This window comes from Grampus griseus (genome assembly GCF_964374135.1).
Source record: "Grampus griseus genome assembly, chromosome: 12".
In the NCBI taxonomy this organism is placed as follows: domain Eukaryota; kingdom Metazoa; phylum Chordata; class Mammalia; order Artiodactyla; family Delphinidae; genus Grampus; species Grampus griseus.
The window spans coordinates 59,919,290-59,934,281 of record NC_139006.1 but is presented as its reverse complement, the minus strand read 5'-3'; positions in this window follow the sequence as shown (position 1 = coordinate 59,934,281).

Here is a 14,992-nt window from a genome sequence, read left to right as displayed (position 1 = left end):
AAGCAGCGTTCTTAAACCCCTCTCCTCACGCACCAGGAAACAAAGAGGGAAGAAAAAGTCTCTTGCCTCTTCAGCAGGTGCAGACTTTTCCCCGGACTCCCTCCCGGCTAGCCGTGGTGCACTAACCCCTTCCGGCTATGTTCAAGCCGCCAATCCCAGTCCTCTCCCTGCGCTCCGTCCGAAACCGAAACCCGAGCCTCAGAGCCTCAGCTCGCAGCCCCGCCCGCCCCGGCAGGTGAGCAGACAAGCCTCTCGGGCTGGTGAGTTCCGGTCGGCACCGATCCTCTGTGCAGGAATCTCCCCGCTTTGCCCTCCGCACCCATCGCTGTGCACTCCTCCACGGCTTCGAAGCTCCCCCCTCCGCCTCCCGCAGTCTCCACCCGTGAAGGGGCTTCCTAGTGTGTGGAAACTTTTCCTTCTTCACAGCTCCCTCCCACTGGTGCAGGTGGCGTCCCTATTCTTTTGTCTCTGTTTTTTCTTTTTTTCTTTTGCCCTACCCAGGTACATGGGGGAGTTTCTTGCCTTTTGGGAGGTCTGAGGTCTTCTGCCAGCCTTCAGTAAGTGTTCTGTAGGAGTTGTTCCACGTGTAGATGTATTTCTGGTGTATCTGTGGGGAGGAAGGTGATCTCCACGTCTTACTCTTCTGCCATCTTCCGCCAAAGCTCTCTGGGCTTTCTATCTTTTTCCATTGATCTATGTTTCTGTTTTTGTGTCAGTACCATATTGTCTTGATTACTGTAGCTTTGTAGTATAGTCTGAAGTCAGAGCGTCTGATTCCTCCACCTCTGTTTTTTTCCCTCAAGGCCTCTTTGGCTATTCAGGGTCTTTTGTGTCTCCATACAAATTTTAAGACTTTTTGTTCGAGTTCCATAAAAAATGCCATTGGTAATTTGATAAGTATTGCTTTGAATCTGTAGATTGCTTTGAGTAGTATAGTCATTTTCACAATACTGATTCTTCCAATCCAAGAACATGGTATATCTCTCCATCTGTTAGTATCATCTTTAATTTCTTTCACCAGTGTCTTATAGTTTTCTGCATACAGGTCTTTTGTCTCCTTAGGCAGGTTTATTTCTAGGTATTTTATTCTTTTCTTGCAGTGGTAAATGGGACTGTTTCCTTAATTTCTCATTCAGATTTTTCATCATTAGTGTATAGGAATTAAAGAGATTTCTGTGCATTAATTTTGTATCCTGCAATTTTACCAGATTAGCTGATTAGCTCTAGTAGTTTTCTGGTGGCATCTTTAGGATTCTCTATGTATAATATCATGTCATCTGCAAACAGTGACAGTTTTGTTTCTTCTTTTCCAATTTGGATTCCTTTTATTCTTTTTTCTTCTCTGATTGTTGTGGCTAGGACTTCCAAAACCACGTTGAATAGTAGTGGTGAGAGTGGACATCCTTGTCTTGTTCCTCATCTTAGAGGAAATGCTTTCAGTTTTTCACCATTAAAAATGATGTTTGCTGTGGGTTTGTCATATATGGCCTTTATTATATTCAGGTATGTTTCCTCTATGCCCACTTTCTGGAGAGTTTTTATCATAAATTTGTGTTGAATTTTGTCAAAATCTTTTTTTGCATCTATTGAGATGATCATATGGTTTTTATCCTTCAATTTGTTAATATGGTGTATCACATTGATTGATTTGTGTATATTGAAGAATCCTTTCATCCCTGGGACAAATCCCACTTGATCACGGTGTACAATCCTTTTAATGTGTTGTTGGATTCTCTTTGCTAGTATTTTGTTGAGGAATTTTGAGTCTATACTCATCAGTGATATTGGTCTGTAATTTTTTATTTTTTTGTAGTATCTTTGTCTCATTTTGGTGTCAGGGTGATGGTGGCCTCATAGAATGATTTTGGGGGTGTTCCTTCTTCTGCAATTTTTTGGAAGAGTTTGAGAAAGATGGGTGTTAGCTCTTCTCTAAGTGTTTGATAGAATTCACCTGTGAAGGTTTCTGGTCCTGGACTTTTGTTTATTGGAATATTTTTAATCACAGTTTTAATTTCATTATTTGTGATTGGTCTGTTCATATTTTCTATTTCTTCCTGGTTCAGTCTTGGGAGGTTATACATTTCTAAGAATTTTTCCATTTCTTCCAGGTTGTCCATTTTATTGGCATAGAGTTACTTGTAGTTGTCTCTTAAGATGCTTTGTATTTCTGCAATGTCTGTTGTAACTTCTCCTTTTTCATTTCTAATTTTATTGATTTAAGTCCTTTCCCTCTTTTTCTTGATGAGTCTGGCTAATGGTTTATCAATTTTGTTTATATTCACAAAGAGCCAGCTTTTAGTTTTATTGACCTTTGCTATTGTTTTCTTTGTGTCTATTTCATTTATTTCTGCTCACATCTTTATGATTTCTTCCCTTCTGTTAACTTTGGGTTTTGTTTATTCTTCTTTCTCTAATTCCTTTAGGTGTAAGGTTAGATTGTTTATTTGAGATTTTTCTTGTTTCATGAGGTAGGTTTGTATAGCTATATACTTCCCCCTAGAACTGCTTTTGCTGTATCCCATAGGTTTTGGATCATCATATTTTCATTGTCATTTGTCTCTAGGTATTTTTTGACTTCCTCTTTGATTTCTTCAGTGATCTCTTGTTTATTTAGTAACATATTGTTTAACCTCCATGTATTTGTGTTTTTTATGTTTTTTTCCCTGTAATTGATTTCTAATCTCAGAGTGTTGTGATCAGAAAAGATGCATGATATGATTTCAATTTTCTTACATTTACTGAGGCTTGATTTGTGACCCAAGATGTGATCTATCCTGGAGAAAGTTCTGTGCACACTTAAGAATAAAGTTAAATCTGCTGGGTTTGGATGGAATGTCCTTTAAATATCAATTAAATCTATCTGGTCTATTGTGTAATTTGAAGCTTTTTTTTCCTTACTAATTTTCTGTTTGGATGATCTTTCAATTGGTGTAAGTGAGGTGTTAAAGTCCCCCACTATTATTGTGTCACTGTTGATTTCCCCTTTTATAGCTGTCAGCAGTTACCTTATGTTTTGAGGTGCTCCTACGTAGGATGCATATGTATTTATAATTGTTATATCTTCTTCTTGGATTGATCCCTTGATCATTATGTAGTGTCCTTCCTTGTCTCTTGTAACATTCTTTATTTTAAAGTCTATTTTATCTGATGTGAGTATTGCTACTCCAGCTTTCTTTTGATTTCCATTTGCATGGAATATCTTTTTCCATTCCCTCACTTTCAGTCTGTTTGTGTCCCTAGATCTGAGGTGGGTCTCCTGTACACAGCATATATATTGGTCTTGTTTCCATATCCATTCAGCAAGCATGTGTCTTTTGGTTGGAGCATTTAATCCATTCACGTTTAAGGTAATTATTGATATGTATGTTCCTATTACCATTTTCTTAATCGTTTTGGGTTTGGTTGGTAGGTGTTTTTCTTCTCTTGTGTTTCCCACTTAGAGAAGTTCCTTTAGCTTTTGTTGTAGAGCTGGTTTGGTGATGCTGAATTCTCTTACCTTTTGCTTTTCTGTAAAGCTTTTGATTTCTCCATCGAATCTGAATGAGATCCTTGCAAGGTAGAGTAATCTTGGTTGTAGGTTCTTCCCTTTCATCACTTTAAATATATCATGCCACTCTGTCTGGCTTGTAGAGTTTCTGTTGAGAAATCAGTTGTTAACCTTATGGGATTTCTCTTGTATGTTATTTGTCATTTTTCCCTTGCTGATTTCAGTAATTTTTCTTTGTCTTTAATTTTTGCCAATTTTATTACTATGTGTCTCAGCATGTTTCTCCTTGGGTTTATCCTGTATGGTACTCTATGTGCTCCCTGCACTTGGGTGGTTATTTCCTTTCCCATGTTAGGGAAATTTTCGACTATAATCTCTTCAAATATTTTCTTGGGTCCTTTCTATCTCTCTTCTCCTTCTGGGACCCCTATAATGTGAATGTTGTTGCCTTTACTGTTGTCCCAGATGTCTCTTAGGCTGTCTTCATTTCTTTTCATTCTTTTTTCTTTATTTTGTTCTGCAGCAATGAATTCCACCATTCTGTCTTCCAGGTCACTTATCTGTTCTTCTGCCTCAGTTATTCTGCTATTGATTCCTTCTCGTGTATTTTTCATTGCAGTATTATATTGTTCATCTCTCTTGTTTTGTTCTTTAATTCTTCTAGGTCTTTGTTAAACATTTCTTGCATCTTCTCGATATTTGCCTCCATTCTTTTTCTGAGGTCCTGTATCATGTTCACTATCATTATTCTGAATTCTTTTCCTGGAAGGTTGCCAATCTCCACTTCATTTAGTTGTTTTTCTGGGGTTTTATCTTGTTCCTTCATCTGGTACATAGCCCTCTGCATTTTCATCTTGTCTATCTTTCTATGAATGTGTTTTTTGTTCCACAAGCTGCAGGACTGTAGTTACTCTTGCTTCTGCTGTCTGCCTTCTGGTGGATGAGGCTATTTAAGAGGCTTGTGCAAGTTTCCTGATGGGAGGGACTGGTAGTGGGTAGAGCTGGCTGTTGCTCTGGTAGGCAGAGCTCAGTAAAACTTTATTCCACTTGCCTCTTGATGGGTGTGGCTGGGTTCCCTCCCAGTTGGTTGTTTGGCCTGAGGCAACCCAACACTGGAGCCTACCCTGGCTCTTTGGTGGTGCTAATGGCAGACTCTGGGAGGGCTCATGCCAAGGAGTACTTCCCAGAACTTCTGCTGCCAGTGTCCTTGTCCTCACAGTGAGACAGAACCACCCTCTGCCTCTGCAATAGAACCCCCAACACTAGCAGGTAGGTCTGGTTCAGTCTCTATGGGGTCACTGCTCCTTCCCCTGGGTCCCGATGCACACAGTACTTTGTGTGTGCCCTACGAGAGTGGAGAGTCTGTTTCCCACATTCCTGTCAAAGTCCTGCCATCAAATCCCGCTAGATTTCAAAGTCTGATTCTCTAGGAATTCCTCCTCCCAATGCCAGACCCCCAGATTCAGAAGCCTGATGTGGGGCTCAGAATCTTCACTCCAGTGGGTGGATTTCTGTGGTGTAAGTGTTCTCCAGTTTGTGGGTCACCCACCCAGCAGTTATGGAATTTGATTTTATTGTTATTGTGCCTCTCCTACTGTCTCATTGTGGCTTCTCCTTTGTCTTTGGATTGGGGTATCTTTTCTGGTGTGTTCCAGTGTCTTCCTGTTGATGATAGTTCAGCAGTTAGTCATGATTCCAGTGTTCTTGCAAGAGGGAATGAGAGCACGTCCTATACTCTGCCATCTTGCACCAATCTCTCCCTGTATCTTATTTATTTTATACCCAGTAATTTGTGCTTCTTAATCTCCTTCACCTATGTTGCCCCTCTCCCACCTGTCTCTCCACTAGTAACCACTAGTTTGTATATGTGAGTCAGTTTCTGTTTTGTTATATTTGTTTTGATTACTGTAGCTTTGTAGTATAGTCTGAAGTCAGGAAGCATGATATATCTGGCTTTGTTCCTTTTTTCCCAAGATTGCTTTGGATATTCAGGGTCTTTTGTGGTACCATACAAATTTTAGTATCATTTGTTTTAGTTTTGTGGAAAATGTCGTGGGTCTTTTGATAGGGATTGCATTAAATCTATAGATTGCTCTGGTAGTATAAACATTTAAAAAATATTAATTTTCCAACCACTGAACATGGGGTATCTTTTTATTTATTTGTATGATCTTCAATTTCATTCATCAATATCTCATAGTTTTCAGAGTGTAATTTTTTCACCACCTTGATTAAGTTTATTCCTAGGTATTTTATTCTTTTTGATGTGATTATAAATGGAATTGTTTTCTTGATTTCTCTTTCAGATAGCTCATTATTAGTTTATAGAAAAGCAAAATATTTTTGTATCTTAATCTTGTATCCTGCAACTGTACTGAATTGATTTACTAGTTCCAATAGTTTTTTGGTGTAGTGTTTAGGGTTTTCTATATATAGTATCATGTCATCTGTGAATAGTGACAGTTTTCCTTTACCTGTTTTAATTTGGATGTCACTTATTTCTTTTTCTGGTCTGATTGTTTTGGCCAGGATTTATAATACTGCATAAAATAGAAATGGCAAGAGTGTGTATACTTTTCTTTTTCCTGATCTTAAAAGAAAAGCTTTCAGCTTTTCACCATTGAGTATGAAATTAGCTGTGGGCTTGTCATTAAATGGCCTTTATTATGTTGAGATATGTTCCCTCTATACTAACTTTGTTGAGATTTTTTTACCATGAATGGATATTAAATTTTGTCAGATATTATTTCTGCATCTGAGATGATCATGTGGTTTTGTTAATGTGATTATTTTTTAGTTTGTTAATGTGATGTATTGCATTGATTGATTTGCAAATATTGGATCATCATTACATCCCTGGAATAAATCCTACTTCAACATGATGTATGATCCTTTTTATGTATTGTTGAATTCAGTTTGATACTATTTTGTTGAGGATTTTTGCATCTATCATCAGAGATATTGGCCTGTAATTTTTTTTTTTTGTAGTGTTTTTCTCTGATTTTGGTATCAGGGTAATGCTGGCCTTGTAGAATAAGTTTGGGAGTGTTCCCTCCTTTTTAATTTTTGGAATAGTTTGAAAGAGCTAGGCATTAACTCTTCTTTAAATGTTTGGTAGAATTCCACTGTGTACTTTCCAGTCCTGAACTTTTTTTGGGGGGAGTTTTTTGATTACTGATTCAATTTCAGTGCTAGTAATTTGTCTGTTCAGATTATCTATTTCTTCCTTTCAGTCTTGGAAGAAAGAAAAAATGTATGCTCTGGGAATTCATCTATTTCTTCTAGGTTGTCCAATTTGATGGTGTATAACAGGTTGTTGCATTATTTTATAATTGTTTGTATTGGTGTGATATTGGTTGTTATTTCTCTTTTATCTCTACTTTTGTTTATTTGGGTCTTCTTTTTTTCTTAATGAGCCTGGCTAAAGGTTTATCAAGTTTGTTTATCTTTTCAAAAGCCAGCTCTTGGTTTCATTGATCTTTTCTTTTTCTTTTTTTCCCCTTCGGTGTCTATTTTCTTTACACTCTAATTTTTTATTATTTCCTTCCTTTTGCTGACTTTGGACTTTGTTTGTTCTTCTTCTTCTAATACCTTTAGATGGAAAGCTAGGTTGCTTGAGGTTTTTCTTGTTTCTTGAGGTAGGTCTTTATCATTATATATTTCCACTTAGAGCTGCTTCTGCTGCATTCTTTAGGTTTTGGAAAGTAGAGTTTTTATTTTCATTTGTCTCAAGGTATTTATTGATTTCCTCTATGATCTCTTCATTGACTCATTGGTATTTTAGTAGCAAGTTGTTTACTCTCCATGTATTTGTGTTTTTCTCATTTTTCTTCCTGTAATTGGCTTCTAAATTCATATTATTGTGTTCAGAAAAGAAGCTTGATAAGATTTCAGTCTCCTTAACTTTATTGAGATTTGTTCTGTGGCATAACATGTGATCTGTCCTTGAGAATGGTACATGAGCACTTGAAAAGAATGTGTATTCTTATATTTTTGGATGGAATGATCAGAGGATATCTATTAACTACATCTAGTCTAATGTGTCAGTTAAGGTCAGTGTTTCCTTAGTGATCTTCTTTCTTGATGATTTATTAATTGCCCTAAGTGGGGTATTAGAGGCCCCTACTACTATTGTATTATTGTCAATTTCTCCCTTTATGTCTGTTAATATTTGCTCTATATATTTAGGTGCTCCTATATCAGGTGCATATATGTTTATGAATATTATATCTTCTTCTTAGATTGTCCCCTTTATTATTATATAATGTGCTTCCTTTTCTTTTATTATAGACTTTTTTTAAAGTCTACTATGTCTAATATGAATATTGCTACTCCAGCTTTCTTTTAATTTCTATTTGCATGGAATATATTTTTCTATCCTCTCTTTTAGTATGTGTGTATCTTAAGATCTGAATTGAGTCTCTTGAAGGCAGCATAGAGAACAGTCTTGTTTTTTAATTCAACTAGCCACTCTATATCTTTTGATTGGAGCATTTGGTCCATTAACATGTAAAGTTATTATTGATAGATATGCACTTACTGCCTTTTTGCTACTTGTTTCCTCGTTGTTCATGTTGTTCATCTCCATTCTTTTCTTTTCCTTTAATGCTTCCCTTGTAGTTTGATAAATTCTTTTTAGTGTTATGTTTGAGTTTATTTTAATTTTGTTTATCTATTGTAAGTTTTTTCTTTTACTTCTTTATTAGAGTATAATTGCTTTAAAATGCTGTGTTCGTTTCTGCTTTCTATCAAAGTGAATCAGTTATACATATACATATGTTCCCATATCTCTTCCCTCTTGCTTCTCCCTCCCTACCACCCTCCTTATCCCACCCCTACAGGTGGTCACAAAGCACCAAGCTGATCTCGCTGTGCTATGTGGCTGCTTCCCATTACTATCTACATTACGTTTGATAGTGTATATATGTCCATGCCACTCTCTCGCTTTGTCACAGCTTACCCATTCCCCTCCCCATATCCACAAGTCCATTCTCTAGTAGGTCTGTGTCTTTATTCCTGTCTTACCCCTAGGTTCTTCATGACATTTTTTTCCTTAAATACCATATATATGTGTTAGTATACGGTATTTTTCTGTCTCTTTCTGACTTAGTTCACTCTGTATGACAGACTCTAGGTCTATCCACCTCATTACAAATAGCTCAATTTCGTTTCTTTTTATGGCTGAGTAATACTCCATTGTATATATGTGCCACATCTTCTTTATCCATTCATCTGATGATGGACACTTAGGTTGTTTCCAACTCCATGCTATTGTGAATAGAGATGCAATGAACATTTTGGTACATGACTCTTTTTGAACTATGGTATTCTTAGGTTATATGCCCAGTAGTGGGATCGCTGGGTCATATGGTAGTTCTATTTGTAGTTTTTTAAGGAACCTCCATACTGTTCTCCATAGTGGCTGTACCAATTCACATTCCCACCAGCAGTGAAAGAGTGTTCCCTTTTCTCCACACCCTCTCCAGCATTTATTGTTTCTAACTTTCTGATGATGGCCATTCTGACTGGTGTGAGATGATATTTCATTGTAGTTTTGATTTGCATTTCTCTGATGATTAATGATGTTGAGCATTCTTTCATGTGTTTGTTGGCAGTCTGTATATCTTCTTTGGAGAAATGTCTATTTATGTCTTCTGCCCATTTTGGAATGGGTTGTTTGTTTTTTTGTTATTGAGCTGCCTGAGCTGCCTGTAAATTTTGGAGATTAATCCTGTCAGTTGCTTCATTTGCAAATATTTTCTCCCATTCTGAGGGTTGTCTTTTGGTCTTGTTTATGGTTTCCTTTCCTGTGCAAAGGCTTTGAAGTTTCATTAGGTCGCATTTGTTTATTTTTGTTTTTATTTCCATTTCTCTAGGAGGTGGGTCAAAAAGGATCTTGCTGTGATTTAGGTCATAGAGTGTTCTGCCTATGTTTTCCTCTAAGAGTTAGATAGTTCCTGGCCTTACATTTAGGTCTTTAATCCATTTTGAGCTTATTTTTGTGTATGGTGTTAGGGAGTGACCTAATCTCATACTTTTACATGTACCTGTCCAGTTTTCCCAGCACCACTTATTGAAGAGGCTGTCCCTTCTCCACTGTACATTCTTGCCTCCATTATCAAAGATAAGGTGACCAAATGTGCGTCAGTTTATCTCTGGGTTTTCTATCCTGTTCCACTGATCTATCTTTCTGTTTTTGTGCCAGTACCTTACTGTCTTGATTACTGTAGCTTTGTAGTATAGTCTGAAGTCAGGGAGCCTAATTCCTCCAGCTCCATTTTTCATTCTCAAGATTGCTTTGGCCCTTCGGGGTCTTTTGTGTTTACATACAAATTGTGAAATTTTTTGTTCTAGTTCTGTGAAAAATGCCAGTTGTAGTTTGATAGGGATTGCATTGAATCTGTAGGTTGCTTTGGGTAGTAGAGTCATTTTCACAATATTGATCTTCCAATTCAAGAACATGGTATATCTCTCCATTTATTTGTATCATCTTTAATTTCTTTCATCAGTGTCATAATTTTCTGCATAAAGGTCTTTTGTCTCCTTAGGTAGGTTTATTCCTAGATATTTCATTCTTTTTGTTGCAATGGTAAATGGGAGTGTTTTCTTGATTTCAATTTCAGATTTTTCATCATTAGCGCAGAGGAATGCCAGAGATTTCTGTGCATTAATTTTGTATCCTGCTACTTTACCAAATTCGTTGATTAGCTCTAGTAGTTTTCCGATAGCATCTTTAGGATTCTCTATGTATAGTGTCATGTCATCTGCAAAGAGTGACAGCTTTACTTCTTTTCCAACTTGGATTCCTTTTATTTCCTTTCTTCTCTAATTGCTGTGGCTAAAACTTCCAAAACTATGTTGAATAAGAGTGGTGAGACTGCGCAACCTTGTCTTGTTCCTGATCTTAGTGGAAATGGTTTCAGTTTTTCACCATTGAGGACGATGTTGGCTGTGGGTTTGTCATATATGGCCTTTATTATGTTGAGGAAAGATCCCTCTATGTCTACTTTCTGCAGGGTTTTTAACATAAATCCGTGTTGAATTTTGTCAAAAGCTATCTCTCCATCTATTGAGATTATCATATGTTTTTTCTCCTTCAGTTTGTTAGTATGGTTTATCACATTGATTGATTTGCATATATTGAAGAATCCTTGCATTCCGGGAATAAACCCCACTTGATCATGGTGTATGATCCTTTTAATGTGCTGTTGGATTCTGTTAGCGGGTATTTTGTTGAGAATTTTTCCATGTATGTTCATCAGTAATATTGGCCTGTAGTTTGCTTTCTTGTGAAATCCTTGTCTGGTTTTGGTATCAAGGTGATAGTGGCCTCGTAGAATTAGTTTTGGAGTGTTCCTCCCTCTGCTACATTTTGGAAGAGTTTGAGAAGGATAGGTGTTAGCTCTTCTCTAAGTGTTTGATAGAATTCACCTGTGAAGCCATCTGGTCCTGGGCTTTTGTTTGTTGGAAGATTTTTAATCACAGTTTCAATTTCAGTGCTTGTGATTGGTCTGCTCATATTTTCTATTTCTTCCTGATTCAGTCTTGACAGGTTGTGCATTGCTAAGAATTTGTCCATTTCTTCCAGGTTGTTCATTTTATTGGCATAGAGTTGCTTGTAGTAATCTCTCATGATATTTTGTATTTTTCCAGTGTCAGTTGTTATTTCTCCTTTTTCATTTCTAATTCTATTGATTTGAGTCTTCTCCCTTTTTTTCTTGGTGAGTCTGGCTAATGGTTTATCAACCTGGTTTATCTTCTCAAAGAACCAGCTTTAAGTGTTATTGATCTTTGCTATCTTTTCCCTCATTTGTTTTTCATTTATTTCTGATCTGATTTTTATGATTTCTTTCCTTCTGCTAACTTTGCGGTTTTTTCTTCTTCTTTCTCTAATTGCTTTAGGTGCAAGGTTAGGTTGTTTATTCAAGGTGTTTCCTGTTTCTTAAGGTAGAATTGTATTGCTATAAACTTCTCTCTTAAAACTGCTTTTGCTGCATCCCATAGGTTTTGGGTTGTCATGTCTCCATTGTCATTTGTTTCTAGGTATTTTTTTTATTTCCTCTTTGATTTATTCAGTGATCACTTCGTTATTAAGTAGTGTATTGTTTAGCCTCCATGTGTTTGTATTTTTTACAGATCTTTTCCTGTAATTGATACCTAGTCTCATAGCGTTGTTGTCGGTAAGACACTTGATACAATTTCAATTTTCTTAAATTTACCAAGGCTTGATTTGTGACCCAAGATATGATCTATCCTAAGAATGTTCCATGAGCACTTGAGAAAAATGTGTGTACTATTGTTTTTGGATGGACTGTCCTATAAATATCAATTAAGTCCTTCTTGTTTAATGTGTCATTTAAAACTTGTGATTCCTTATTTATTTTCATTTTGGATGATCTGTCTATTAGTGAAAATGGGGTGTTAAAGTCCCATACTATGTTTGTTTTGCTGTCGATTTAACCTTTTATGGCTGTTAGCATTTGCCTTCTGTATTGAGGTGCTCCTATGTTGGGTGAATAACTATATACAATTGTTACATCTTCTTCTTGGATTGATCCCTTGATCTTTATGTAGTGTCCTTCTTTGTCGTTTCTAATAGTCTTTATTTTAAAGTCTATTTTGTCTAATATGAGAATTGCTACTCCAGCTTTCTTTTGGTTTCCATTTGCATGGAATATCTTTTTCCATCCCAATCCTTTCAGTCTGTATGTGTCTCTAGCTCTGAAGTGGGTCTCTTGTAGACAGCATATATATGGGTCTTGTTTTTGTATCCATTCAGCCAATCTGTGTCTTTTGGTGGGAGCATTTAGTCCATTTACATTTAAGGTAATTATCGATATGTATGTTCCTATTCCCATTTTCTAAATTGTTTTAGATTCGTTATTGTAGGTCTTTTCCTTCTCTTGTGTTTCTTGCCTAGAGAAGTTCCTTTAGCATTTATTGTAAAGCTGGTTTGGTGGTGCTGAATTCTCTCAGCTTTTGCTTGTTTGTAAAGTTTTTAATTTCTCCATGAAATCTGAATGAGTTCCTTGCTATTTAGAGTAATCTTGGTTGCAGGTTTTCCCTTGTGTGTTATTTGTTGTTTTTCCCTTGCTGCTTTAAATATGTTGCCTTTGTATTTAATTTTTCACAGTTTGATTAATAAATGTCTTGACGTATTTCTCCCTGGATTCATCCTGTATGGGGATCTCTGTGCTTCCTGGACTTGATTCACTATTTCCTTTCCCATATTAGGGAAGTTTTCAACTATAATCACTTCAAATATTTTCTCAGTCCCTTTCTTTTTCTCTTCTTCTTCTGGAACCCCTATAATTCTAATGTTGGTGCATTTAATATTGTCCCAGAAGTCTCTGAGACTGTCTTCAGTACTTTTCATTCTTTTTTTCTTTATTCTGCTCTGCAGTAGTTATTTCCACTATTTTATCTTCCAGGTCACTTATCCATTCTTCTGCCTCAGTTATTCTGCTATTGATCCCATCTAGAGTATTTTTAATTTCATTTATTGTGTTGTTCATCATTGTTTGTTTCATCTTTAGTTCTTCTAGGTCCTTGGTAAATGTTTCTTGCATTTTGTCTATTCTATTTCCAAGATTTTGGACCATCTTTACTATCATTATTCTGAAATCTATTACAGGTAGACTGCCTATTTCCTCTTCATTTGTTAGGTCTGGTGGGTTTTTATCTTGCTCCTTTATCTGCGGTGTGTTTTTCTGTCTTCTCATTTTGCTTATCTTATTGTGTTTGGGGTCTCCTTTTTGCAGGCTGCAGGTTCGTAGTTCCTGTTGTTTTTGGTATCTGTCCCCAGTGGCTACGGTTGTTTCAGTGGGTTGTGTAGGCTTCCTGGTGGAGGGGACTAGTGCCTGTGTTCTGGTGGATGAGGCTGGATCTTGTATTTCTGGTGGGCAGGTCCACGTTTGTTGGTGTGTTTTGGGGTGTCTGTGGACTTATTATGATTTTACGCTGCCTCTCTGCTAATGGGTGGTGTTGTGTTCCTGTCTTGCTATTTGTTTGGCATAGGGTGTTCAGCACTATAGCTTGCTGGTCTTTGAGTGAAGCTGGGTGCTGATGTTGAGATGGAGATATCTGGGAGATTTTCACCATTTGATATTATGTGTAGCTGGGAGATCTCTTGTTGACCAGTGTCCTGAAGTTGGCTCTCCCACCTCATAGGCACAGCACTGACTCCTGGCTGCAGCACCAAGAACCTTTCATCCTCATGGCTCAGAATAAAAGGGAGAAAAAGTGAAAAGAAAGGAAGAAAGAAAGAAAATAAGTAAGAAAGAAGGAAAGAAAGAATGGAGGGAGTGAGAGAGGGAGGAAGTATGAAGGGAAGGAAGGAAAAAAGATAGAAAGGAGATAAAGTAAAATAAAATATAATAAAGTTATTAAAATAAAAAATTATTAAGAAAAAAAAAACCGGATGGATAGAACCCTAAGACAAATGGTGGAAGCAAAACTATACAGACAAAATCTCACACAGAAGCATACACATACACACTCACAAAAAGAGGAAAAGGGGAAAGAATCGTAAATCTTGCTCTCAAAGTCCTCCTCAATTTGGGATGATTCGTTGTCTAAAGCAGGGAAGGAAGGAAAGAAAGAAGATAAAGTAAAGTAAAGTAAAGTTATTAAAATAAAAAGTAATTACTAAGAAAAAAAATTTTTTAAAAACAAAAACGGACAAATAGAAGCCAAGGACAAATAGTGGAAGCAAAGCTATACAGACAAAATCTCACCCAGAAGCATACACATACACATTCACAAAAAGAGGAAAGGGGAAAAAGTCATAAATCCTGCTGTCAAAGTCCACCCCCTCAGTTTGGGATGATTCGTTGTCTATTCAGGTATTCCACAGATGCAAGGTACATCAAGTTGACTGTGGATCTTTAATCTGCTGCTTCTGAGGCTGCTGGGAGAGATTTCCCTTTCTCTTCTTTGTTCTCACAGCTCCCAGGGGCTCAGCTTTGGATTTGGCCCCGCCTCTGTGTGTAGGTCACCTGAGGGCGTCTGCTCTTCGCTCAGACAGGACGGGGTTAAAGGAGCAGCTGCTTCGGGGACTCTGCCTGTCAGGCCTGGGGCAGGGAGGGGCACGGAGTGCAGGGCGAGCCTGCAGTGGCAGAGGCTGGCGGGACGTTTCCCCAGCCTGAGGCGAGCCATGCGTTCTCCCAGGGAAGTTGTCCCTGGATCCCGGGATCCTGGCAGTGGCGGATTGCACATGCTCCCCGGAAGGTGGGTGTGGATAGTGACATGTGCTCGCACACAGGCTTCTTGGTGGCGGCAGCAGCAGTCTTAGCGTCTCATGCACGTCCCTGGGGTCCGTGCTTTTAGCCGCAGCTCGTGCCCATCTCTGGAACTCCTTTAAGCAGCACTCTTAATCCCCTCTCCTCATGTACCAGGAAACAAAGAGGGAAGAAAAAGTCTCTTGCCTCTTTGTCAATTCCAGACTTTTCCCCGGACTCCTCCCGGCTAGCCGTCATGCAATAACCCCCTTCAGGCTGTGTTCAC